The 27,328-nt window shown below is 41.6% G+C and overlaps 1 long non-coding RNA gene across 1 annotated transcript; it reads left to right on the top strand.

The window, feature by feature from the left end:
• The first annotated feature begins 149 nt into the window (after nt 1–149).
• On the top strand, nt 150–27,042 carry LOC117067665. The gene is made up of 2 exons (XR_004430814.1): nt 150–222; nt 26,959–27,042. It is a non-coding gene; the product is annotated as an uncharacterized LOC117067665 (long non-coding RNA).
• Nucleotides 27,043–27,328: the final 286 nt, after the last annotated feature.

Raw genomic sequence — 27,328 nt, 5'->3', positions numbered from 1 at the left:
CATGCTGCCAGGCATGGTGGCTCACCCCTGTAATCCCAGCACTTTGGGAGGCTGAGACGGGCAGATCACCTGAGGTCGGGAGTTCAAGACCAGCCTGACCAACACAACGAAACTCTGTGTCTACTAAAAATACAAAATTAGCCAAAAGCGGTGGCGTGCGCCTGTAATCCCACATACTGGGGAGGCTGAAGCAGGAGAATTGCTTGAATCCAGGAGGTGGAGGTTGCAGTAAGCCAAGATCAAGATCATGCCATTGCACTCGGCCTGGGCAACAAGAGTGAAACTATATCTCAAAAAAAAAAAAAAAAAAGGTATAGAACATGCAAAAAGTCAACTGTAACGCACATGCTTTATTAAGGTAGTTGATCTTCCAGGGTCTGTCTCAAGGCGTTCTCCCTCTCTTACTTGGAAGTTTGGAAGGACCTCAGGCAGGCCCTTCAGGAGGTATCCAGAAGCAGGCATTTTTATCATAGGAGATGACAGCTCCATGCACATTACTGCCCCTGAAGACCTTCCAGTGGGACAGGATGTGAAGGTGGAAGACAATGATATTGATGATTCTGTCCCCATGTAGGTCTGGGCTAACGTATGTGTTTGCATTTTAGCTTTCAAAAAGTTTGAAAAGTAAAAAAAAAAAATAATAGAAGAAAGCTTATAGAATAAGGATGTAAAGAAAGAAAATATTTTTGCACACCCATACAATGTGCCATACTAGGCTAGACCACATAACCCAGGCTGTACCATCTGGGTTTGTGTAAGCATTTTTCTGAACAAATTCCTGTTGTTAAGTGATGCATAACTGTACTTTCAACCCTGAGATTTTTCTGTCCCCAAACAACGTGGAATGTAGTCTAGGGCTAGAGAGGATTGGAGAAATGGTAGATTTTTCCTTCTTTTCTGACGCTTAGCATATGCTTGAGAGTAACCCGGAGAGTGTAATATTTAATTCATTTCCTTCTTATTTTCCTGAATCACTGAATGCTAGAACTGGTTGCTACCTTAGGATTCTTCTAAGAGTAGGCCTCTGTTGAGAGTGGATAAGAGGGGAGATGAAAGAGATCCCAGGAGGATGTCAGATGCAGGGTGTGAAGGATTCTTGACCTTCCTCAGTAGATTCCCATTCCAGCTCTGTGAGGAGACATAGTTTGGAGTCACTGTCCTCCTCTGTCCCAGAAAGGCTGCTGAGCTCACTGGGGGCCACAAGGAAATATTTTCCTGGGCTGAATTAGGATCTTTGGTGTGTTGAAGCCCTAAAATTATGAAGGAGCCATTCCTCCCCTATTCCTCCATACCCCCACCCATTCAAAATGCACACTGCTGTAAACTGTAAAATAATTGGAAGAAATTCCAACAATGGTATAATTTTTCCCATATTTTGAGCATATTTTGAAATACCAAATTGCTTCAATTGGTGTGTGTGCATGCACGTGTGTGTTCCCGTTCTCTTTGCTGTGCCCTAAGCACATGTTTGGGCTGCTTAATGGATTTGCTGGAACTGGGTTCTTGGCCCTGCCCCAGAGAGGCCACACTATCCCTAAACTAAGTAACCAAGGCCCAGGATCCTGGACTGCACTCCAAGGACCAAAAGCTGTCTCCTTATGGGTGAAAAAATTGTGATACCTTTCTTCACCCATCATAAGGGTCAAGGCCAACACTCCTATAACAAAAGACAGGTGAACAGGAGAAACGCATAACCAATTTATTTAATCAAAGTTTTTTGTGACATGGGAGCCTTCGGAAATGAAGACCCAGGGAAAATTGTCTATTTTTTTTTTTTTTTTTTGAGACGGAGTCTCGCCCTGTTGCCCAGGCTGGAGTGCAGTGGCGTGATCTCGGCTCACTACAACCTCCGCCTCCCAGGTTCAAGCGATTCTTCTGCCTCAGCCTCCCGAGCAGCTGGTATTACAGACATACACCACCACGCTTGGCTAATTTTTGTGTTTTTGAATTTTTTTTTTTTGAGATGGAGTCTCGCTCTGTCGCCCAGGCTGGAGTGCAGTGGCACGATCTTGGCTCACTGTAACCTCCACCTCCCGGGTTCAAGCAATTCTCCTGCCTCAGCCTCCTGAGTAGCTGGGACTACAGGCGCCCGTCACCACGCCCGGCTAATTTTTTTATTTTTAGTAGAGACGGGGTTTCACCGTGTTAACCAGGATGGTCTCAATCTCCTGACCTCGCGATCCGCCCGCCTCGGCCTCCCGAAGTGCTGGGATTACAGGCGTGAGCCACCGCGCCCAGTCAACTGTCTATTTTTATGCTTAGATTTGATGAAAAATAGACTTCCTTGTGGAAATGCAGTTGGACAAAGGGTGTGATCTAATGGTAATAGACTAAGCGGGAGCCTAGCGTGGTCTGTCTGCTCAGATTCTTCCTGGCCTCCCTGTGTAGTGTTCCTTCCTCCTGGGTATGGGACAGGACCCTTTGGAAAGAGGGTCTTCAAGGGGGAAGGAAGAAGCGAGAGGGGGTGGCGTGTATAGGTTTTATGGCTTACTTTCGGAGAGAAGAGTTCTAGTTTCCATAACCTGCCTTGAGGAAGAATTCTGGTTTCTTCCACTTTGGGGAAGAAAGGGGTGGCAGACAGGAGGACAGGAGGTCAAAGAGGCACTTTGTATATGAGGCTGCTTCTGGAGACTTTCCAGTCCCCCTTAGTTCTAAGTACTCAGTGTACTCAGCATGCTCAAGCGCCATACTTTGGGGTATAGTTTTCTGAGCCCCAGTACTCCTCTCACTGATCAGAGGTAACAGGAGTCTGAGGAGCTGACTCACTGGAACTTAAAAGCACACAAGACCAAGACCAGAATGCAAATCTAGGAATTTACAATGACAGACGATTGTCACAACGACCGGAAAACGCAGAGTATGTGTGATCAGCACATTCTCTCCCAATAGGCAAAACCAAATACCATCAGATCAAGTTGTAATCAGAAGGCTCCCAAGTGGAGCCAAAACCGGGAAGTCGATGAATCAGTTGGTTCCAGGCATCAATCTGATTTCTGTGTGCTGGCATGGGAAATGCCAAGATATGTCTCCAGCTCCCTCCTTTTGCTATGTTTTCAAAACCAACCAGCTCTACTGCTGATTGGAACTTGTTTAGATATGTAAATATATTCAAATAAATTATAAATAGCTGGAAGCTAATTTTCTCTGCCCCCGTAGATTTTACATTTGTGATTCCATCCATCCTGCAGTACTCTTAAAATGTTATTCTCGCAAGCAACTTCTTCTCCTTATTTCCTGATTCATTTTTTTTGTAGGAGGTGGAAGGTGATAAAGAAGAGGGAATGATAAGTTATTGTAGTTCCAGGAAAGGTTATATTTCCCCTCATTTCTAGGTAAGAAAACAGACATGATTATAGTCATATGATTTGTGACAAAGCCTGGGAATAGAATCAAAATATTTTATTCATTCCATGAACATGTGTTAACTGAGCACCTACTGTGTGATAGATATTGTGCTTGGTTTGGGGAACAGGAAGGTAAGTTTCCTGCCTTCATGGGGTTTGCATTCTAGTTTGGGAGACAGATAATATAGAAATAAAATAACAAATTATAATGTCAGATAGAGATGAAATTAAATTAAAATGATGTGATGGTAGCAGACTGTCAAGGTGTGTTACTTTAAAGACAGTGACAATTGAGTTGAGACTTGAGTAATAAGATGGAACTAGTTATTCAAATAGCCAGCCCAGGAAGGGCATTCCAGGAAAAGTGGAACCAGCTGCTGCAAAGACTTTGCATGTTCAAATAACAGAAAGAAATCAGGAGGAAGAGTTTAGATTTTAAGAGCAATGGCAAATCCCTTGAGGGTTCTAAGCAGATGGGTGATATCCTCTGGTTTGTGATTTAAAGCCATCATTCTCACTGCTATGTGGAGAATGGATTGCAGGGAATTAAAAGCCGGGCTTGGTTCCAACCTTGATTTCCAACTTTGTGCCCTTTTCTCAATATACTCTGCCTTCTTCAGGCTGTTCAACAGATCAATTCAGTTAAAAAGAAAAACAGAGTCTTAAGTTGTTATTTGTTGGTGTTAACAGCATCTCAACTCCTTGCTGATTGACTAAATGTATTCTTTTTTGGTGAGCTGTTGTAATACTGTAAATAGAGCCTTAGACTGGCATGCATTAGAACTTGCTCTAAATTGCTTATATTTATTGGAAAAAGTGGACTGAGTTCAGACGGCTTAGCTAAGCCTATTTGAGACTGAGTTTTCAATTTTGAGAGTCAAGGACCACTGGATTCTTATTCAACCCCTAATAATACATATTCTATATAATACATATAGAATATAAATATAATAGTATGTATATAAAATATATAAAGTTACTACTATATTTTATATAACATATATACATAGAGAGAGAGAGAGAGAGAAACTTTTTCTGTTATTTCAGGTTCATTTGTTTTCAAAAATTGTGACAAGCAATTTTCTTCTCCTATATCTACCCTAGGAGTTCTGGGCCAAAATATTTTGGACCAAATTTGAGACAGATTTGGTGTCCTGAGCAGCCACCAACCGAGAGATTTCTGACTGTTTTGGGAATCATCAAAATAAGAAATCAAAGACTGTACTTGATTGTCTCACTGGAATTCCACAGGAGTCCACAGACCTTAGACGGAGACTGTGAATATTCATCAACATCAACTATTACTGCTCAGAAGAGTCTATTTCTTCATACCCTGCTAATATAACCCAAAACCTGTAAGTAGAATGTTTATGATTTATTCTCCCTTTAAAAATATCAAAGAGTCAGAGTAATTTTCATTAATATTTTCTTTCCTACAAGCTTTATTGCTAATGATTTTGGCTCTTCAATTTTCCATCCAGTTGAGCCAAGATTGATCAATAAGTTCTCCTAGGTTTAGACACTGAAGTTTGTTTACTGTAATGGTCTTGTTTACTAAGCATGTCTCATCACTTTTTCTGTTAGGTCCCTGGAAGACCAATTTCTTGTACAAAGTAAAACAACATTTGAACTAGGTCATAGCTCATGGGAACACCATTTGAACACATTCTTTTGAGGTTTTGCAGGAAGATCTGGGGGATGAGAGCTACAATAATCTAATCTGGCCACTGGGGAAGAATAAATTACTGCTCTCTATAGCGTACATGACCTTCACCCCAGTTATATTTTTGAAATAATTACATGAGAGTATGTCAGTGGTGTCTATGGGAGAGTTAAACAGAATTTACAATTGAGTGGTCTGTTCACCCTTGGATGTAGCTCAATGTCTTGAGATAAATTTGCAATTCAAATGATAAAAAGTCTAAAATTCCTTCAAAGCAGCAATTTCATTAAGAAAAGTAGTCAAATGATGTCTAAAATTGGATGGAACAACCATATAGTTGGCTTGCTGACAATTTTTATGCAATGGCTAAGTATTTTGATTTGATACATCTAACCTGAGTTGAATACTTGTTTAATTTTAGTGATACATAATTTTAGTCAAACAGTAGGTCCTATAGATCTCATATCAATTCATGCTGGACATAGACATGTGTAATTGATTATTCTTTGGATCAAATACAGCCTCAGTATATTACCTCTCTGTGCTAATGAAGTTTGCTGGCAGCCCTTGATTGAGAGATACTAATGTAGGAAAAGAAGGCCAATATTCTTTGTTGGCTTTTTACAGTTGACATTTATCCTTGTCAATGTTCTTAGGGCCTGTGAGATAAAATTCCCTCAAAAATACATAACTACAGACCCAATTATAACTTTTTACAAGAGACTCACCTTAAATATAAACCATGCAGCCATCAATCATGGGAAAGCATGAGTGACTATGTTAGTATACTTAAAAAATAGACTTAAGGAGTATTTTCAGAGATAACTTCAAAATAATAAAAACAGAATCTGAAAGAATTAAAATGAGAAATAGACAAATGGACAATTATATTCAATATTTTAATAATTCTCTTTCAAAAATTGATAGAACAAACATGATACATGAGAAGAAAGAACGTAGAAAATGTTAACAATATTATAATTAAAATTAACCTAATTGTCATTTATAGAACTATACCCAACCATAATAGAATACACATTCTTTTCTAGTGAATATGAAACATTCAGCAAGATAGACTGTATACTGGGCCATAAAGCAAGTCTTAAAAAATAAACAGTAATCAAATCAAATAAACAAATAGTATTGGATCACACATAGTATGTTCTCTGACTACAATGGAATTAAATTAGAAATCAAAAACAAAGTGATAGCTGAAAAATCCTCAGATACTTTTCAGTGAGCTGAGATCACACCAGTGCACTCCAGCCTGGGTGACTGAGTGAGACTTGGTCTCAAAAAGGAAAAAAAAATTGAATTATACCATACAAAATTTTGGAATTTGGTTTTTTTTTCACTCAATGTTACACTTCTAATACACATCTATGTTTTTGCTGTAGCTTTGTTCATTCATTTTCTCTCTGTGTTATATTCTATTGTGTATCACAACTTAATCCGCCATCATCTGGATGTTTAATTTGTGTCTGGTTTTTGTTTTTATTGTTCTAATCTCATCAGTTTTGGAAACAAAATATGTAATGTAAACTTACAATTTAAACAATATTTAAAAACAGAGAATTACATAAAAGTATCAACATTAAACCTTCAAATACTTTACGACTTTCTATTTGACAGCGTCCCTCTGGCCTCAGGAATTGTATAATCGAAATGAGTGTGTTTTATTCTCCCCCAAACTTCATGCCAGTCTCGATGGTTTCTGCTACTAATTTGTATGTCAGGCTTCAACTCTGTGTCATCGGTCCTTACACTTGGGGTTTTAATGTGGCTGTGCAGGTGACCTAAAGGGAACAGAAATATTTTTATAACCTTCAAGTCCCTTACATGAAGGAGATACCAGAAATGACCTATTCCACTCTCAGTGGAGATCAGAATGATCCAATTTGTGAATGGAATCTTTGGCATAATGTGGTTTTAACAAATGAAGAAACTGAGTCCTGGAGAGAGAAAATAATAAGGTTATGAAGGTTATTAGAGACATATCAAATCCCCCAGTGTCTTTGGGACTGAGTGATTGTCTCTAGATAACCAATTAGTATGCAAATAAGTTACATTAGAGAGAAAATGCATGAACTTGCCAGGATCATTAATGCATTACCAGAATTATCTTTATTAGATTGACTCGCTGTTACCTAGCAAGAGACCAAGCCTCAGGGAAAGGTTCACCAGGAGGGTCAGTTTTGACTATTTCGTTAGCATGTCCTATTGCCGCTCCCAGAGAAGAGAATCAGGAGAGTGCCTTAGGGCTGAGCCCTAAGGAAATAAACAAAAGCATCGGGTTCTTTAGAGGTTGGGGTTGGAGTGGAAGCCTAGGGCAGGGATCAGCATCCAAAGAGGAAAGATGAGGATGTTTAGGAGCGTGATAAATGTGGGCATATGCTTGGTTTTTGCATGAACATTTCTGTATTCGGGGAGACAAATAGGTCTTTCCTACTTTTGTTTGGGGCAGGCTGTGATCATCATAAAGGCAAATACCTGAATACATCTTCGGGTTCTCTGTTTTCTTCATTTTTTTTTTTTTTTTTTGAGACGGAGTCTGGCTCTGTCGCCCAGGCTGGAGTGCAGTGGCCAGATCTCAGCTCACTGCAAGCTCCGCCTCCCGGGTTCACGCCATTCTCCTGCCTCAGCCTCCTGAGTAGCTGGGACTACAGGCGCCCGCCACCTCGCCCGGCTAGTTTTTTGTATTTTTTTTTTTGTATTTTTTTTAGTAGAGAGGTAGTTTCACCGTGTTAGCCAGGATGGTCTCGATCTCCTGACTTAGTGATCCGCCCATCTCAGCCTCCTAAAGTGCTAGGATTACAGGCGTGAGCCACCGCACCTGGCACTGTTTTCTTCATTTCTTATTTTCCGTCTTCATTGCCATTTGTTCTCCCACATGCTCTTCCTTCATTCCTAATGACTCCATCTTTTTCAAAGGCTTCACCATGTCTACATTGCATTTTGACAACTTTCTTGGCTAGTTTACCTGCCTGGTCCCTCTTCTCCATTTGTAGAACCTGCCCATTGCAGCAAATTCATCATGCTAGCTCCTGTCCAAAATCTTACAATGGCTTCACATCAGTACAGAACAAATCCAAATACTTCTGCTTGGTGGCAAAATAGATAACAAAATATAACAGCAGACATCTCACCTACTTGTGACTTTACTGTTTTTTAAAGTGAGCTCCCGTCAGACTCCCTGTAACCCGTGAGCTCTCTTCTCCTAATCACTTAAAATTATTGGTGTAGGCCGGGCTGGGTGGCCCACGCCTGTAATCCCAGCACTTTGTGAAGCCGAGGTGGGAGAATCATTGGAGATCAGGAGTTCGAGACCAGCCTGTCCAACATGGTGAAACCCCATCTTTACTAAAAAATTCAAAATTAACCGGGCATGGTAGCACGTGCCTGTAATCCCAGCTACTTGGGAGGCGGAGGCAGGACAATCACTTGAACCTGGGAGGCGGAGATTGCAGTGAGCCGAGATTGCGCCATTGCACTCCAGCCTGGGCAAAAAGAGTGAAATTCCATCTCAAACAAAAGCAAAAACAAAACTGTTGTTGTGGCCAGATAATCTCATGGCAGCCTCATCTTATAGTCTCCTAATCTTGTCCCACCGCTATACCCACATCACATCTCAGAGTCTCCATGCAAATAGTGTATCCAGCAGAGCAATGAACAATGGACGCCCTCCCTTGGCTGCCCAACTCAAACCCTGTTTTGCTTACCAGTTCTGTGTTGACTTTTCCAATATATTTTCAGTTCTGTCTTTTTAAAAGCCAACAAATAACAAACTAAATAAAATAATAATCACTACTATTTGTTGAATGCTGTGGAATGCAGACACTATTCTAAATGCCTTCCATCCCCCCGATAGAAACTTATGACTTATGTCTCATTATGATTCCCCTTTTACAGAGAAATAAACTGTAAATGGCAGAGGTGGCATCAGGGTCAATGTTTAGCTCCAAACTCATCCAGCTTCAATGAACTACCACCTCCTCTCTCTATGATCTGTGTTAATGACAGCCTACACCACTCGTTTTTGAACAGATGTCTAGCTGCCTCAGTGTGATCTAAAGCCTCGCTTACAGCAGCTGTATGTGTCCCTGCAGGCCAGAAAGTGTCCGGCCAATGCAACTAATGCCATTTCTCTATGTCCATCCTTTGATGTTCTTCAATTAAATAGTGTTTATCAGAGATGCTGCCTCAATTCTTTCTAGAATTGAGATGGGATGTCAATAAGTAGATACAACGCATTCAAGCTAAGGAATTAGCATTTTGCCCTGTGGGTCATAGATGAGTTTAACAGTGGGAATAACAAGGTCCAATTCATTTCCTCTATGGCAGTGCTGTAGAAGGTAGATTGGAGTGGGAAAGGATTATGGCTGGAACAGCAGTTATTGCAACCCTGTCATCTCTCAACAAATTAATGAAATATATGTATATGCCTATATGTATATTTTACACACATATTTAGATTTTAATCCACAAATATAGTTTTCCTTACAAACATTTCTTTGTTCCATGAAGTAATTTTCACTTTTCATTTTTAATTGCTTTATGGTCCATAGTATAACTGGCACTTTAACTAGCAAGGGAAGGTACGAATAATGCCACAGTAACACATAAACCCTGAAATCTTGGGGGACTAATAGACAATGGTTTATTTCTAGGCCACACAAAGTCCAGTGTTGGTCTGGGTGCTCTTAAGAATTCCTACTACTTCCGGCCGGGCGCGGTGGCTCATTCCTGTAATCCCAGCACTTTGGGAGGCTGAGGCAGGCAGATCACGAGGTCAGGAGATCAAAACCACCCTGGCTAACACGGTGAAATCCCATCTCTACCAAAAATACAAAAAAAAAAAAAATTAGCTGGGCATGGTGGTGGGCACTTGTAGTCCCAGCTACTCGGGAGGCTGAGGCAGGAGAAAGGTGTGAACCCGGGAGGCGGAGCTTGCAGTGAGCCAAGTTCGCGCCACTGCACTCCAGGCTGGGCAACAGAGCAAGACTCCATCTAAAAAAAAAAAAAAAAAAAAGAATTCCTGCTACTTCCAACTGGGAAGTGTTGCACTCACTCCACTTGGTCTCCATGGCTACCACCAAAAAGAGTGTTTGGAGGAAGCCCTCCAACATTAAATGTCTCAAATCAAAGGTAAATATGTCACTCCCAATCACACCTCATCCTCTGAAATGCATGACAGGCTCCCACCTGACTCCCAGGTGTCTCGGAAGTAAACCTAGGTAGGAAAGGAAGATTAACATGGCCAGCGCTCAGTCTCCACTTCAGCTCTCCATAAATATCTAGTAAATGAACAAAAGTTTACAAAGAGGAAATGCAGGAGGCTCTGGCTACTCAAAAAGGATATATACTGAAATTTTGATATTCATGAATATCACTGTGGAAGACTCTTCAGTGAAGTCTTCTGTGATGTACAACGTTCTTCTTTTCATTTTGTTCACGTTGATCACCAGCAGTAGCAGGTGCATGTGAATTCCTTGAGATTCAAGTTGCCTTCTATGGTTCAAGGAGAGATAAGATTTTTGTTTGTTTGCTTTTAATTTCTCAGGGGTTACTTAGTAGCTGCTGACCAGCAGAACCCAGCAATGCAGCCAGGAGAGGTAGGTGCTGGGCCCTGGGCCAGGCTGCAACAAGATCATTCTTCTGGCTTGTCTGTCTTTAGCCTGTGCAATCCAAATTCTTGGCTGGGAAAGATTACAAATTGCTATATGGAATGCCTCTTCAAGGTTACTCTCAAATAATCAAAACCACACATAGTAAATCCCTGAATGCTCTACTATTGAGCTATAATTTTGGGGAGGCGCTTCTTTCAGTTATGTGTAGTTTTTGAGTTCCATATAAGAAATATGGCCTTTTGGCCATGTATGAATTATGTGAAAGCAATGAGAAAAGGAAAAACGTATAACTAACTTCGTACTTCGGTGGTTTATGGGCTCCCTTATTACCCCTGCAATAACCAAAGAATTAATCGACAAAAGATGCTTTCTGAGAGCCAGAGATCTGCTATAGTCTCATCCTGCACACTTGCTGAATGTTTCCAGGGCTCTATTTGTAGTGGAAAACCTGGTTAGTGGGAATAAATGGGCAGATCTGTGGCCAAATAACAAACAGAACTTCTATGACTCACCCCATATGCACTGGGTCAATGAGGGAATAAGGTGCATACGCCTGTGCTGAAGGATTAAGCACAGGGCTGTATTATTAAACTAGGAACTTGAAAGGGTTGGAAAATAAGGCACATCAAATTAGTAGGATCTAATTCATGATATCTTCATTTCCTTCCCAATTTCCCCTCCCAAAGCCATTAGAGGCAACGCTTCACACTTGATTGGCTCTAAAAAACATACAAAACAAAGCTATAGTGTTAATTTTTCTTTTCTGCTGCTGTTCATTGTGACACTTTATTTGGATCAGAAAACACCTGCAACAAAAACAACAGCGGAAGGCGTAGACGTTGATTATGACACTCCATGGAAAACGTTCAAAGTGAGTCTGTTTAGGGCAATTTAGAAATGGAGAAAGGTATGACATAAGCAGAAATAATTTGTTCCCTGTTGCAGAGGTCATTTGCATGGAAACTACTTTACTACTTGGTTTAACTTGGCACCTCTAATATACGCATTATGTCTTGTGTTCATCTTCAAAGTGTTCCATGAACAATGAGGCTGATTCTTCCAAGATGTTCCTTCTTCAAGTGTCTTGGGCTGAGAGCAGCAGAGTCCTGAGGCTGCGTTCCCCTGCATGGGGCGTGGTGTGTGTGCCCAGCCCTCTGATCTTGACCTACCGCCCGGGAGGAGCCCAGGGCTCCTGAGGAGGTGGTCCACCCAAGGCTCTTCCCTGGAGAGACCAGGGAGTACAGTACCTTCAGAAGAACAACAACAACAAAAAATCTGAAGAACCCTGAACGTGAGGATGAACAGTGGAGATTCCAAAAGCTGACACTGGAAGAGCATTTCAGGGTGAGGTTAAAGATTGGAAAAAGGGTTGGCCTGGAAGCTGCTTTAAGCTCCTAGAGAATCCCAAACATGTTTCTCAGGCAGGATATGTTCCTGCCCCTGAGTTTCTTCTCCATGATACCTGAAATTCTTTGAGTGCAGTGAGTCAGGGTTCTGTTTTAAAATTCAGATGAAAGAATGCTCTTAAAATATGAATCCAATGGGGTATTATTCAGCCTTTGATATGAGCAGGAGATACGGATAGAAGAGGGCGGTTCCCTGAGAAAGGCCCCACCCTTAAGCCTGGAAACTCACCACCCTAAATTGGGACAAGCATTCCTGTTTTCATGCCCAAAAAGTTGGCTTTGGGCCCACCACATCCCCCCATCCCTTACCCATATAAATCTCAAGCCCCGGGCTCTAGAAGCAGATGAGCAGATGAGATGAGGAGAGAAGCAGACAGATGCGGAAATGATGTGGCAGAGAAAGAGAGAAGAGGAGTAACTCCAGGAACGTCTGAACACTGAGAGGAGTTCAGTTGGTGTCAGCTGGAGAGGAGTTCGGCCGCTAGACTGCCAGGCTCCAGGGAAAGATCATCTTTCTACTTCATCCCCTCTTCTGGCTCCCCATCCATCCCACTGAGAGCCATCTCCAACACTCAATAAAACTCCTGCATTCATCCTTTGAGTCCGTATGTGACTCAATTCTTCTAGGATGCTGGACAAGAGCTCAGGACACAGAAAGCTGTCACGCTGGCCCTCTGCCCTTGCAGAAAGGCAGAGGATCCACTGAACTGGTTAACACTCAAGCTGTCTGCGGATGGCAGGGCTAAAAGGGAACACTATATCCCATGCCCCCTTGTGCTCCTGTACCTGTCTGTCTGCATGCTCCCTCTCCCCTCAGGGGTTTGAGCGGCAGTGGCCACTTGAAAAGGTGAGTCACATCCCTGTCACATGTCCTGTGAGGAGGATCAGGGAACTCTCTCGTTTCACCTGTAAAAGGAAAGAAATTCTGCTAATTATGACTTCTGCTAGGACATATGCTGAGTGAAATAAGCCAGGCACAGAAGGACAAATGCCGTATGATTTCATTTATATGATGGACCTAACTGATGTGGTCAAGTTCATGGAGACAGAAAGTGAAATGGTGGTTGCCAGGACTGGGGGAGGAAGGAATGTGGAGTTTAATGGGTACAGAGTTTCGGTTTTGTGACATGAAAAGAGCTCTGTAGGTGGATGGTGGTGATGCACAAGATGAATGTACTTAATATCACCAAACTGCACACTAAAAAATGGTTAAAATGGTAAATTTTGTGTTGTGTATATTGTACTACAGTTTAAAAAAAAGACCTATCTCTTAGTACCTAGCTAAGACTGAAAAGCCGTGTTCAGAGGAGGAAGAGCAGGAGCAAGAAGTGCTTGTAGAGGGAACAGGGAGGCAGGAGGTCCTATAGGGCATCAGAGGACAGTTTGAGGACACTGGATGAGCGTTCTCCCATGGAGAAAATGCCAGTGGGATATGAGATTTGCTTTGACGTTTTACTTAATAACCGTCTTGCTCCTTTCTTCAATGCTAGGCTCTGGCTCCTTCTAGAAAACAGAGATTTCTTTATCTTCTGGGGTTTTTGTTTTCTCTTTCTCCTAATAAATGCTTTTAGGGATAAGTACTTCTCTAAAACCTTGGCCACACTTGGATTTTGACCTGGAGTGTTCTCAGTGTTGCCTTTTCTAAGTAAATTCAGGTTTGTTGTTTAATGTCTGTGTTTAAATTCCCCATTAAACAGCCTGTGAAGGCTTATCTATGATCTGTGTGGCATCAGTGGCTCCAGGGACTGCGGAGTAGGGGTGAAGAGAGAGGGCTGGAGATGGAGTAGGGCATGGCACTCAGTGACTGGGGATGGGGTGGGGGATGCGAAGTAGTGGGTGTTGCAATAGCTCATAGAGTTCCCAATGCTGGTCAGTCTTCTGGTTATGGGTCACTCTTGACCACCCAGGGTGCTACCTGTAACTGACTCCCTAATGCACAGGAGAGAAGGCACCAACCAGCTGGAGACCCCCTCACCTCCCACGGGTTATCACAGGTCCTCTTCAGGCCACAATACTCCCACCTTTGTGCTCTGAGTGACTCCATCCTTCCTTGGTCCTCCACGTGCATGTTTTTGCTCCTGTTTTCTCCAGTTGCCTAACTTTTTCCCAGGAATCACCATAATTCGTGATCTATCAACCACACACCTTTTTACTTTACAGTGCCATGGTGAGTTCCCACCTCCTGCACATCTTCTCTGTCATTAGGAGTCAAGCTGGTGGGAGGAGGGGAAAACAAACAAACAAACAACAAACAGCAGCAGAAAAGCCACAAGTCTGCCTTTCTTCATAGTTCATAACATGTAAGCTCTTCTGTGCCAAACTATCACCAGACATCTGCAAGTTAGCTCACTGCAATCTTGGCATTATCAACAATTCACAAAGCCCCCCTCAGCATGCAGCATAAACACCGCACTATAAAATCTCTAAAATCTCTGTTTCTTTGCAGTCAGCTTCTCTTCTGCTGGTCTGCCCATTGCCTCCTCACAAAGTATTTTCTTACTTTCTCCAATGAATCTGCTTTTCTCTGCCAGCAACTATCTTGGTAAATTCATTTACCCCCATACCACCAGCCCAGGTAGTCATCACTCACTCATGCCAGGGAGACTCTAGGCTTATCAGTCGACCACACTCATTTGATCATTGTGTAGAGCTCAAGTTTATTCTCATCTGGGCTCATGTGTTATTGAAAAACTTATTTTTTTGTTACAAAGACAAAACCAGTTGTGGAGTAACTATTTTAGGAGTCTGGGCAATTCTTCCTGGAGAGGATCCTGGCCTCTTCTCTGGAGAGATAGCAGACTCCCCTATAGGGGGCGCACCCCTGCCCACTTCTTAGTTGGGATTTTCCAAGACTTGGCACCAAACCCTCTCCCCTCCTGGCTCCACACTCCCTGCCATGGTGAATATCGGTGACTGGTGTCTCTCAAACTTATGCAACAACAGCTTAGGCACCTCTCTGAGCTCACTGCCCACAATACACCATACAACAGTTAACTTGCTAACTCCTATCCACACGAGTGTTTCTATTTCAGTGAAAAGCACCTCCTTGTACTCTCAACAGCTGATTAGTCTCCCAGTCCTGAAGATTCTACTCATCACTCCCTGAATTTAAGTGACTTTTCTCCCTTCCATCCTTTCCCAATGTCCTTTCCCAAAGTTGACTCCACTGTGTTCTCTGGCCTTTGTTGCTGCAATAGCTCCTTACCTGATTGACCCTCTTCTAATTTGTTTGTTCTTCAAAGTTACTTTTCAGTTTATTCTAACACAGAGTTGTGCTTTATTTTATTCTATTTTTTTAAAATCAGGCAAGATGGCCGAATAGCAGCAGCTCCAGTCTGCAGCTCCCAGTGAGACCAACACAGAAGGTGGATGATTTCTGCTTTTCCAACTGAGGTACCCAGTTCATCTCATTGGGACTGGTTAGACGGTGGGTACAGCCCATGGAGGGTGAGCAGAAGCAGGGTGGGGTATTGCCTCACCCAGGAAGTGCAAGGGGCTGGGGACCTCCCTCCCCTAGCCAAGGGATGCTGTGAGGGACTAACTGTGCTATCTGGCCCGGACACTCTGCTTTTCCCGTGGTTTTTGCAATCCGCAGACCAGGAGATTCCCTTGTGCGCCTATATCACCAGGGCCCTGGGTTTCAAGCATAAAACTAGGCAGCCATTCAGGCAGACACTGAGCTATCTGTGGAAGATTTTTTTCATACCCGAGTGATGCCTGGAACCTCAGGGAGACAGAACCATTTGCTCCCTTGGAAAGGGGGCTGAAGCCAGGGAGTAAGTGGTCTTGCTCAGTGGGTCCCACTCCCACAGAGCCCAGCAAGCTACGAACCAGTGGCTTGAAATTCTTGCCTGCCAGCACAGCAGTCCGAAGTTGACCTGGGATGATCAAGCTTGGTGAGGGGAGGTGCGTCCGCCATTACCGAGGCTTGACTAACTGGTTTTCCCTCACAGTGTTAAGGAAGCTGCCAGAAAGTTCAGACTGGGCAGAACTTACCACACCATGGCAAAGCAGCTGTGGCCAGACTGCCTCTCTAGATTCTTCCTCACTGGGCAGGGCATCTCTGAAAGAAAGGCAGCAGCCCCAGTCAGAGGCTTATAGATAAAACACCTATCTCCCTGGGACCGAGCACCTAGGGGAAGAGGTGGCTGTGGGAGCAGCTTCAGCAGACTTAAACATTACTGCCTGCCGACTCTGAAGAAAGAAGTGGATTTCCCAGCACAGCACTTGAGCTCTGCTAAGGGACAGACTGCCTCCTTCCTCACCCCCATGCCTCCTGACTGGGAGACAACTCCCTAGCAGGGGTTGACAGACACCTCATATAGGAGAGCTCCAGCTGGCATCAGGTGGGTGCCCCTCTCAGATGAAGCTTCTTGAGGAAGGAGCAGGCAGCAGTCTTTGCTGTTCTGCAGCCTCTGCTGATGATATGCAGGCAAACAGGGTCTGGAGTGGACCTCCAGCAAACTCCAGCAGACCTGCAGAAGAGGGGCCTGACTGTTAGAAAGAAAACTAACAAACAGAAAGCAATAACCATCAACATCAACAAAAAGGACATGCACACGAAAACCCCATCCAAAGGTCATCAGCATCAAAGATCAAAGGTAGATAAATCCACAAAGATGAGAAAAAACTAGTACAAAAAGGGTGAAAATTCCAAAATCCATAATGCCTTTTCTCCTCCAAATGATCGCAACTGCTCTCCAGCAAGGACACAAAACTGGACAGAGAATGAGTTTGATGAGTTATCAGAAGTAGGCTTCAGAAGGTAGGTAATAACAAACTCCTCTCAGCTAAAGGAGCATATTCTGAATGACCTGCATTCAGGTCAATGCAAGGAAGCTAAGAACCTTGATAAAAGGTTACAGGAACTGCTAACTAGAATAACCAGTTTAGAGAAGAACATAAATGACCTGATGGAGCTGAAAAACACAGCATGAGAACTTTGTGAAGCATACACAAGTATCAATAGCTGAATTGATCAAGCAGAAGAAAGGATATCAGAGATTGAAGATCAACTTAATGAAACAAAGTGTGAAGACAATATTAGAGAAAAAAGAATGAAAAGGAACAAACAAAGCCTCCAAGAAATATGGGACTATGTGAAAAGACCAAACCTACGACTGATTGGTGTACCTGAAAGTGATGGGGAGAATGGAACCAAGTTGGAAAACATACTTCAGGGTGTCATCCAGGCGACCTTCCCCAACCTAGCAAGGCAGGCCAACATTCAAATTCAGGAACTACAGAGAACACCACTAAGATACTCCTCGAGAACAGCAACCCCAAGACACATAATGGTCAGATTCTCCAAGATTGAAATGAAGGAAAAAATGTTAAGGGCAGTCAGAGAGAAAGGTTGGGTTACCCACAAAGGGAAGCCCATCAGTCTAACAGTGGATCTCTCTGCAGAAACCCTACAAGCCTCTTAGAACAGAGTGGGGCCAATATTCAACATTCTTAAAGAAAAGAATTTTCAACTCAGAATTTCATAGTCAGCCAAACTAAGCTTCATAAGTGAAGGAGAAATAAAATCCTTTACAGACAAGCAAATGCTGAGAGATTTTGTCACCACCAGGCCCGCCTTACAAGAGGTCCTGAAAGAAGCACTAAATATGGAAAGGAAAAACTGGTACCAGCCACTGCAAAGACATACCTAAATATAAAGACTAATGACACTATAAAGAAACTGCATCAATTAATGTGCAAAAATAACCAGCTAGCAGCATGATGACAGGATCAGATTCACACATAACAAAATTAACCTTAAATGGAAATGGGCTAAATGCCACAATTAAAAGACACAGACTGGCAAATTGGATAAAGAGTCAAGACTCGACAGTGTGCTGTATTCAGGAGACTCATCTCACGGGCAAAGACGCACAAAATAAAAAGATGGAGGAATACTTACCAAGCAAATGGAAAACAAAAAAAACAAACAAAACAAAACAAAACAAAAAGCAGAAGTTGCAGTCTTAGTCTCTAATAAAACAGACTTTAAGCCAACAAAGATCAAAAAAAGACAAAGAAGGGCATTACAGGATGGTAAAGGGATCAATGCAACAAGAAGAGCTAACTATCCTAAATATATATGCACCAAACACAGGAGCACCCAGCTTCATAAAGCAAGTTCTTAGAGACCTACAAAGAAACTTAGACTTCCACACAATAATAGTTGGAGACTTTTAACACCCCACTGCCAATATTAGACAGATCAATGAGACAGAAAATTAACAAGAGTATTCAGGACTTGAACTCAGCTCTGGACCAAGCAGACCTAATAGACACCTACAGAACTCTCCACCCCAAATCAACAGAATATACATTCTTCTCAGCACCACATAGCACTTATTCTAAAACTGACCACAAAATTGGAAGTAAAACTCTCCTCAGCAAATGCAAAAGAACAGAAATCATAATAGTCTCTCAGACCACAGTGCAATCAAAGTAAAACTCAGGATTAAGAAACTCACTCAAAACTGCACAACTACATGGAGACTGGACAACCTGTTCTTGAATAACTACTGAGTAAATAATGAAATTAAGGCAGAAATAAATAAGTTTTTTGAACTCAATGGGAGCAAAGAGACAACATACCAGAATCTTTGGGACACAGATAAAGCAGTGTTTAGAGGGAAATTTATAGCACTAAATGCCCACAGGAGAAAGTGGGAAAAATCTAAAATTGACATCCCAACATCACAAAAGAACTAGAGAAGAAAGAGCAACAAATTCAAAAGCTAGCAGAAGACAAAAAATAAGATTATAGCAGAACTGAAGAAGATACAGACATGGAAAACCCTTCAAAAAATCAATGAATCCAGGAGCTGGTTTTTTTTAAAAGATTAACAAAATAGGTAGACTGCTAGCCAGACTAATGAAGAAAAGAAAGAAGAATCAAATAGACACAATAAAAAATGATAAAGAAGATATCACCACTGATCCCACAGAAATACAGACTACCATTGGAGAATACTATAAACACCTCTACACAAATAAACTAGAAAATCTAGAAGAATAAAATCTAGAACACTAAATCCCAAGACTTAAACCAGGAAGAAGTCGAATCCCTGAATAGATCAATAACAAGTTCTGAATTGAGGCAGTAATTAGTAGCCTACCAACCAAAAAAAGCCCAGGACCAGATGGACTCACAGCCAAATTCTACCAGAGGTAGAAAGAGGAGCTGGTACCATTCCTTCTGAAACGATTTCAAACAATAGAAAAAGAAGGACTCCTCCCTAACTCATTTTATGAGGCCAGCATCATCCACACAGAAAAGGCCTTTGATAAAATTCAACACCTCTTCATGCTAAAAACACTCAATAAACTAGGTATTGATGGAACGTATCTCAAAATAATAAGAGCTATTTATGACAAACCCATACCCACTATCATACTGAATGGGCAAAAACTGGAAGCATTCCCTTTGAAAACTAGTACAAGACAAGGATGCCCTCTCTCACCACTCCTGTTCAACATAGTGTGAAAGTTCTGGCCAGGGCAATCAGGCAAGAGAAAGAAATAAAGGGTATTCAAATGGGAAGGCAGGAAGCCGAATTATCTCTGTTTGCAGATGACATGATTGTATATTTAGAAAACCCCATTGTTTCAGCCCCAAAACTCCTTAAGCTGATAAGCAAATTCAGCAAAGTCTCAGGATACAAAATCAATGTGCAAAAATCACAAGCATTTCTATATACCAATAGCAGACAGAGAACCAAATCATGAGTGAACTCTCATTCACAATTGCTACAAAGAGAATAAAATACCTAGGAATACAACTTACAAGGGACTTGAAGGACCTCTTCAAGGAGAACTACAAACCACTGCTCAAGGAAATAAGAAAGGACACAAATGGAAAAACATTCCATGCTCACAGATAGGAAGAATCGATACTGTGAAATTGGCCATATTGTCCAAAGTAATTTGTAGATTCAATGTTAATTCCCATCAAGCTTCCATTGACTTTCTTCACAGAATTAGAAAAAACTACTTTAAAGTTCATATGGAACCAAAAAAGAGCCCATATAGCCAAGAAAATCCTAAGCAAAAAGAACAAAGCTGGAGGCATCATGCTACTTGACTTCAAACTATACTACAAGGCTACAGTAACTAAAACAGCACAGTACTGGTACCAAAACAGATATATAGACCAATGGAACAGAACAGAAGCCTCAGAAATAACACCACACATCTACAACCGTCTGATCTTCGAAAAACCTGAAAAAAAATACATGCAATGGGGAAAGGATTCCATATTTAATAAATGGTGCTGGGAAAACTGGTTAGCCATATGCAGAAAACTGAAACTGGACCCCTTCCTTATACCTTATACAAAAATTAACTCAAGATGGATTAAAGACTTAAACATAAAGCCTAAAACCATAAAAACCCTAGAAGAAAACCTAGGCAATATCATTCAGGACATAGGCATGGGCAAAGACTTCATGACTAAAACACCAAAAGCAATGGCAACAAAAGCCAAAATTGACAAGTGGGATCTAATTAAACTAAAGAGCTTCTGCCCAGCAAAAGAAACTATCATCAGAGTGAACAGGCAACCTACAGAATGGGAGAAAATTTTTGCAGTCTATCCATCTGACAAAGGTCTAATATCCAGAATCTGCAAGGAACTTTAACAAATTTACAAGAAAAAAACAACCCCTTCAAAAAGTGGGTGATGCATATGAAGAGATATATCTCAAAAGAAGACATTTATGCAGCCAACAAAAATATGAAAAAAATCTCAGCATCACTGGTCATTAGAGAAATGCAAATCAAAACCACAACGAGATAGTATCTCACGCCAGTTAAAATGGCAATCTTTAAAAAGTCAGGAAACAATAGATGCTGGCAAGGCTGTGGAGAAATAGGAATGCTTCTACACTGTTGGTGGGAATGTAAATTAGTTCAACCATTGTGGAAGACAGTGTAGTGATTCCTCAAGGATCTAGAACCAGAAATACCATTTGACCCAGCAATGTCATTACTGGGTATATACCCAAAGGCTTATGAATCATTCTACTATAAAGACACATGCACATATATGTTTATTGCAGTACTATTTCCAATAGCAAAGACTTGGAACAGACCCAAATACCCATCAATGATAGACTGATAAAGAAAATGTGGTACATATACACCATGAAATACTATGCACCCATAAAAAAAATGAGTTCATGCCCTTTGCAGGGATATGGACGAAGCTGGAAACCATCACTCTCAGCAAACTAACACAGGAACAGAAAACCAAACACTGCATGTTCTCATTCATAGGTGATGGGTTGACACTGAGAACACATGGATACAGGGAGGGGAACATCACACACTGGGGCCTGTCAGGGAATCGGGAGCAAGGGGAGGGAGAGCATTAGAAAAATTGCCTACTGCCTGCGGGGCTTAAAACGTAGATATTGGGTTGATAGGTGCAGCAAGCCACCAGGACACATGTATACCTATGTAACAAACCTGCACATTCTTCACATGAATCCCAGAACTTAAAGTATAATAGAAAAAAATCAGAAAGAAATAAATAACCAAGAAATATGTGCTTTTGAACATAAGAAATTACATTAAAAAAATAATAAGCTCTTCCTTCTCTTTCCACACCTCTGTGGCCACTAATGTTATATTTATTGTGTATCCTTCCACACTTTTTTCTACATCATTTAAATATTTTTACAAACTGTATATAATCAAAAATGAAATTCTAAGACCTGCATCCATTTGAATGGACCCGTCCTGTTGGCCAGGAGCATTGCGGAGTTAACCTGAAAATCTAGTTTAGGCCCTGATGAAAGAAGGGGTTAATATACCTTTCCAGCACTAATATCAACGCAGACCATAAGACTGATAAGAAACATTTACAATCTATTCTCTCTGAAGACTGCTACCTGGAGGGTTCATCAGATAAAACCTTGGTCTCCACAACCCCTTGTCCTAACCCAGACATTCCTTTCTACTGATAATAACTCAAATTGCCAATCAGAAAATTTTTAAATCTACCTGAAACCCCTCCCACTCTGAGTTGTCCCGAATGTATTACGTCTTCCTAAAATGTGTAAACGCAAGCTGTACTCTGATCCTTGGGCATTTGTTGTCAGAACCTCCTGAGACATTCATTGAGACCTGTCTCAGATATTTTGGGTTCACAATATAACATAACTGTATGTAAACACACATACAGGTTTTTTTGGTTGGTGTGTGTTTTATGAGTATACACATACAAGGTTTTTCTTTTTTTTTTTTTTTTCCAGCTTTAACAAACATGAGATCATGAATAGACGATACTCTGCAGGTTGCTCTCTTCAGATTTAACACGATTCGGAAACACAAATCACATCTCTGTCCTAGCTACAACCATGTTTTGCTTTCCCTCTCCCTTTGTAAAAGCAAACTAACTGTGACCTGAGAAGGACTCCGTACTTCCATATTTGAGTCCTTGTGGATGAACCATAACGTAACTTAATAGGTAGAAAAGATTGAAAACCTAACTAAGGAGTATGCATCAGTAACAATAGCTGAGTCTTGACCAATCCCAGCAGCCCTATGCTTCAACCACTCATATGCTGCTGAGTGTTCAAACTGTGTTCAAGTAAGGCAAATGCCACCTGTAACTAATCCAGCTGTTTCTGTACCTCACTTCCTATTTTTGCACATCACTTCCTTTTTCTTGTCTGTAAATCTTCTTCCACCATGTGGCTGCGCTGGAGTCTCTCTGAATCTGCTGTGATTCTGAAGGCTGCCCAATTCATGAATCTTTCATTACTCAATTAAACTCCTTTAAATTTAACTCGGATGAAGTTTCTCTTCTAACACTTTCCAAAGGCCAAACTCCTTTCTGTCGCCTGCTTCTTGCCTATGTCTCCAGCTTACTGCCAGTCCCTCTTGCACACCGACTCTCTGGCAGTACCGAGTGGCTTTCTGTTCCTTGAGTGCTCCGGTCTTCCACCTCTGCTGATGTGGTTTCTCCTGTAGCATGGCTGTTAGTCTGGCTCCCTCCCACTTCTCTTTGGGGACTCAGCCAAAATGTCACTTCCCCCTTCTCCAGGCCCAGTTTGGTTGCCCAGGCCCCTGCTGCATCATAGAACATATCACATTGGGTTATACTTCAATTGTCCATGTTGCCTGCTTTAGTCTACAAGCTCTGTAAGGGCATGGATCATGTCTTTTTGGGAGGTTAAGTACTGCATAGTACTTAAACTGTAATAGGTGTATAGTAGGTACTCAATAAGTACTTGAATAAATGAAAGGATTAATGAATAATAAACAGATCATCCATTACAAAGGCCAAATATTTAGGAGTTATCCTTTATTCTTTCTTCCTCATCTCCTCCCATTACTATCTAACCTATCAGAGATGCTCATCAGCTCTCCTTCCAAAATGCACCCCAAATCGACTCACTTCTCCCTACCCCCACAGTTTCCACCCTGGTCCAAGTAGTACATCCCTTTCTTGGGTCACTGGGGTGTTCTCCTAACTGGTCTTTATGGTTCCACTCTTTTTTTTTTTTTTTTTAATTCAGTGTCTTGCTCTATTGTCCAGGCTGGAGTGCAGTGGTGCGATCTCAGCTCACTGCCAACCTCCGCCACCTGGGTTCAAGTGATTTTCTTACCTCAGCCTCCCGAGTAGCTGGGACTACAGGTGTGTGCCAGCACATCCAGCTAATTTTTTTGTATTTTTAGTAGAGACGGGATTTCACCCTGTTGGCCAGGCTGTTCTCGATCTTCTGACCTCAGGTGATCCACCTGCCTTGGCCTCGGAAAGTGCTGGGATTACAGGTGTGAGCCACCATGCCCCGCCTCCACTCTTGTTTTAACAGAATCCATTCTATTCTTCACATAGCAGCCAGGGGGATCTTTAAAGTTTGTTAATCAGATAGTACTTTCTGTCTCAAATCTTTCCATGGCTTCCCACTGCACAAAACCCCTTATCCTAACCTGTCTGATCTTGCCTACACTTCCAACTTCCTTTAAAAAATAATCAACATTCGGCCGGGTGCAGTGGCTCATGCCTGTAATCCCAGCACTTTGGGAGCCAGGTGGGTGGCTCATGAGGTCAGGAGATCGAGACCACCCTGGTTAACACGGTGAAACCCCGTCTCTAATAAAAAATAGAAAAAAATTAGCCAGGCGTGGTGGTGGGCGCCTGTAGTCCCAGCTACTCGGGAGGCTGAGGCAGGAGAATGGCATGAACCCGGCAGGCGGAGGTTGCAGTGAGCCGAGATCGTGCCACTGCACTCCAGCCTGGGCAACAGAGTGAGACTCGGTCTCAAAATAAATAAATAAATAAATAAAATAATAATAATCAACATTCCCTATTTTCTTATCCCTCTGTTACACTGGTTATTTTATTGTCCCAGAGACGTGCTAAGCTTGTTCTTGTCTCAGGACCTTTTCATTTGCTGTTCCTTCTGCCTGGAACATTCTTTCACTGGGTCTTCGCATGGCTGGCTGCTGCTTGTCATCTGGAGGTGAGCTCAAATGTTTTTTTTTTTTTTTTTTTGAGACGGAGTCTCGCTGTGTCGCCCAGGCTGGAGTGCAGTGGCCGGATCTCAGCTCACTGCAAGCTCCGCCCCCCGGGTTTACGCCATTCTCCTGCCTCAGCCTCCCAAGTAGCTGGGACTACAGGCGCCCGCCACCTCGCCCGGCTAGTTTTTTGTATTTTTTAGTAGAGACGGGGTTTCACCGTATTAGCCAGGATGGTCTCGATCTCCTGACCTCGTGATCCGCCCGTCTCGGCCTCCCAAAGTGCTGGGATTACAGGCTTGAGCCACCGCGCCTGGCCGAGCTCAAATGTTACTCCTCAAAAAATCCTGAACTTCTCTTGTTCATTAAAGTAGCCCTCCTTCCTTTGCCATGCTTTATCTCACATAGCATTTTCTGTAATTTTATTTATATTTTTGCTTTTTTGTTTTCTTTCCCTCACTGAAATTTGAGCTTCCCAAGGACAAGGGGCTTGTCTGTGCCATTCACCGTTGGGTCTCTAGTGCCTAGAGAGGACCTGGTTTATAGTCAGTGCTCAATAAAGAGTTGCCTAGTAATGAACGCATCTACTTTTGACAGTATGAGAGAGTGGAAGAACTATCTACTTTTAGAACAGACATTCTGAATTTTGTCATGGTATCTGACATTTACTAAGCTGTGTGGCCTTGATAAAAGTTTTCAAATTCTTGATGCTAATGCAAAATGGTAATAACAATTTGTCTTGCCCTTAACTTAGTGGGTTCCTGTGAAGTTTAGGTTGGCCAATGGATGTGATGTGAAAATACCCTATGAGGCAAAGTAGCAACGTATGTTATCAGCCCTCAATTGATGAATAACTTTTAATGACCTGGACCACAGTTTCTTTGGTACCAAATAAAGCAGATCTCTTTGGCCTGTAACTGGGATTCCATCCACAGAGCCATTGAGAATCCTCAGGAACCTTCAGTGTCTCATTTAGGGTTGCAAATAAGAGAGGAGTGGGCAAGCTTTCCAAGGGAGGGGGGAGAGAGAGAGAGAGAGAGAGAGAGAGAGAGAGAAAGAAAGGATTAAATAGAAAAAAGATGGTGCTAATTTAATAACATTAGGCACATGAGAACAATTTCCACTGAGGAAAAAGAACAACTTTTGGGAGTTCCTTCCCTGGAAGACACCATTTTGAAACACTGAATTCCCCTAAAGCCTCAAATAGAGCAGCCAGGATTTCTTGCATTTGATGTTGGATGAAAATGCCTGTGATGGGGGCAGAACTGTGTGAGCCCACCAGTGAAGGGCTCCAGATCTGGATTAATGAAAGATATAGGACACTCTCATTATTTATTCATCAGTTTTTCAGTGGCGTCAGACTGGCTGAAACTGGTTATAGTTTTCTTCTATTTATATTTTGCAAACCACCAACCATTCTTAACCAGTGAGCCCAGCAAACATTTGTGGCTGTTTGGGTCTTGGGTTCCTTGTAGAAAATGAGTACATTGCAATGTTGCAAAATGGAAAACTAAGGAAAAAACTCAACTCTGTTGGATGAAGGAGGTTATTCACATAAAATAATAAACAGATGCTTGACTGTCCTAACGTCTAAGCAACTGTTAAAAATCCTTAGAAACTCTTCAAGGGACTGGTTTTTACCTTCGTAATGTCCTCTGCAGTGTCTTGAACATGCTAGATGTTTCATACTATTTTAATAGATGAATGAAAAAACCTGGATTCTGCCATTCATCATACTTTGCCATCACTGAATGTTGGTAAAGACAATCTTTTTGGATGTAGCTTCCCAAGTATCCTATTGTTTTCTATTCAACTTGTATTTCTTTTAACATAAAATTTTCAATGACGGCAGGCTGAAGTCATGAATTTTCTTACATCTTCTCCATTTTCAATTTTCATAGCTTGACAAACATTATTTTAAAGTGCATCTGGAAAATATGAAAAAGACGTTTTAGAACTTACTTTTGTGATTTAATATTCATCTGCTGTGTCTCTACTTAGCTATTTAGATTTTTAAAAAGAACATATGCTGTTTTCTGATTTAAAATTAATGCATAGTGAATATATATAGTTTGGGAAATATTTTAGTGTATTTTCTTTAAGTGTTTATATATTTTTAAATTTGAATAATAAACTTGTACTTTATTTTTTGTTTGGAGCACATTTTCTTCACTTAACACTTTCTTGGGAACATTTCTTTTTCACTTCCTATTCCTCAAGATTCAATCTAGAGGCCGGGCACGGTGGCTCATGCTTCTAATCCCAGCATTTTAGGAGGTTAAGGCGGGTGGATCACCTGAGGTCAAGAGTTCGAGACCAGCCTCACTAACATGGTGAGAACCCATCTCTACTAAAAATACAAAAATCAGCTGCACATGGTGGCGCCTGCCTGTAACCTCAGTTACTTGGGAGACTGAGGCAGGAGAATTACTTGAATCCGGGAGGCGAAGGTTGCAGTGAGCTGAGATCATGCCAGTGAACTCCATCCTGAGTAACAAGAGTGGAAACGCCGTCTCAAAAAAAAAAAAAAAAAATTCAATCTAGAATGTCTATGTAGTATTGTTTTGTTTGTGTGTGTGTCATAACCACTTAACCATATTCCCAATGTTCTATATTTAGATCATTTCTAATTCCTTTCTGTTATTAAATCTAGTGCACAAATATCTTCAAATATACATTTTAGCACCAATTTTTCACAATTTCCTTAGTATAGATTTCCAGAATATAAAAGAGTAGTGTGAGAATATAAAAAACTTTTAAGGCTCTTCTTACACGTTTATGTTTTTCTGTTTTTAAAAATAATTTCTTTGGAATTATGCT

This window comes from Trachypithecus francoisi, unplaced genomic scaffold (genome assembly GCF_009764315.1).
Source record: "Trachypithecus francoisi isolate TF-2019V2 unplaced genomic scaffold, Tfra_2.0 Lachesis_group20, whole genome shotgun sequence".
NCBI lineage: Eukaryota > Metazoa > Chordata > Mammalia > Primates > Cercopithecidae > Trachypithecus > Trachypithecus francoisi.
This window is presented reverse-complemented; position numbering and strand designations above follow the sequence as displayed.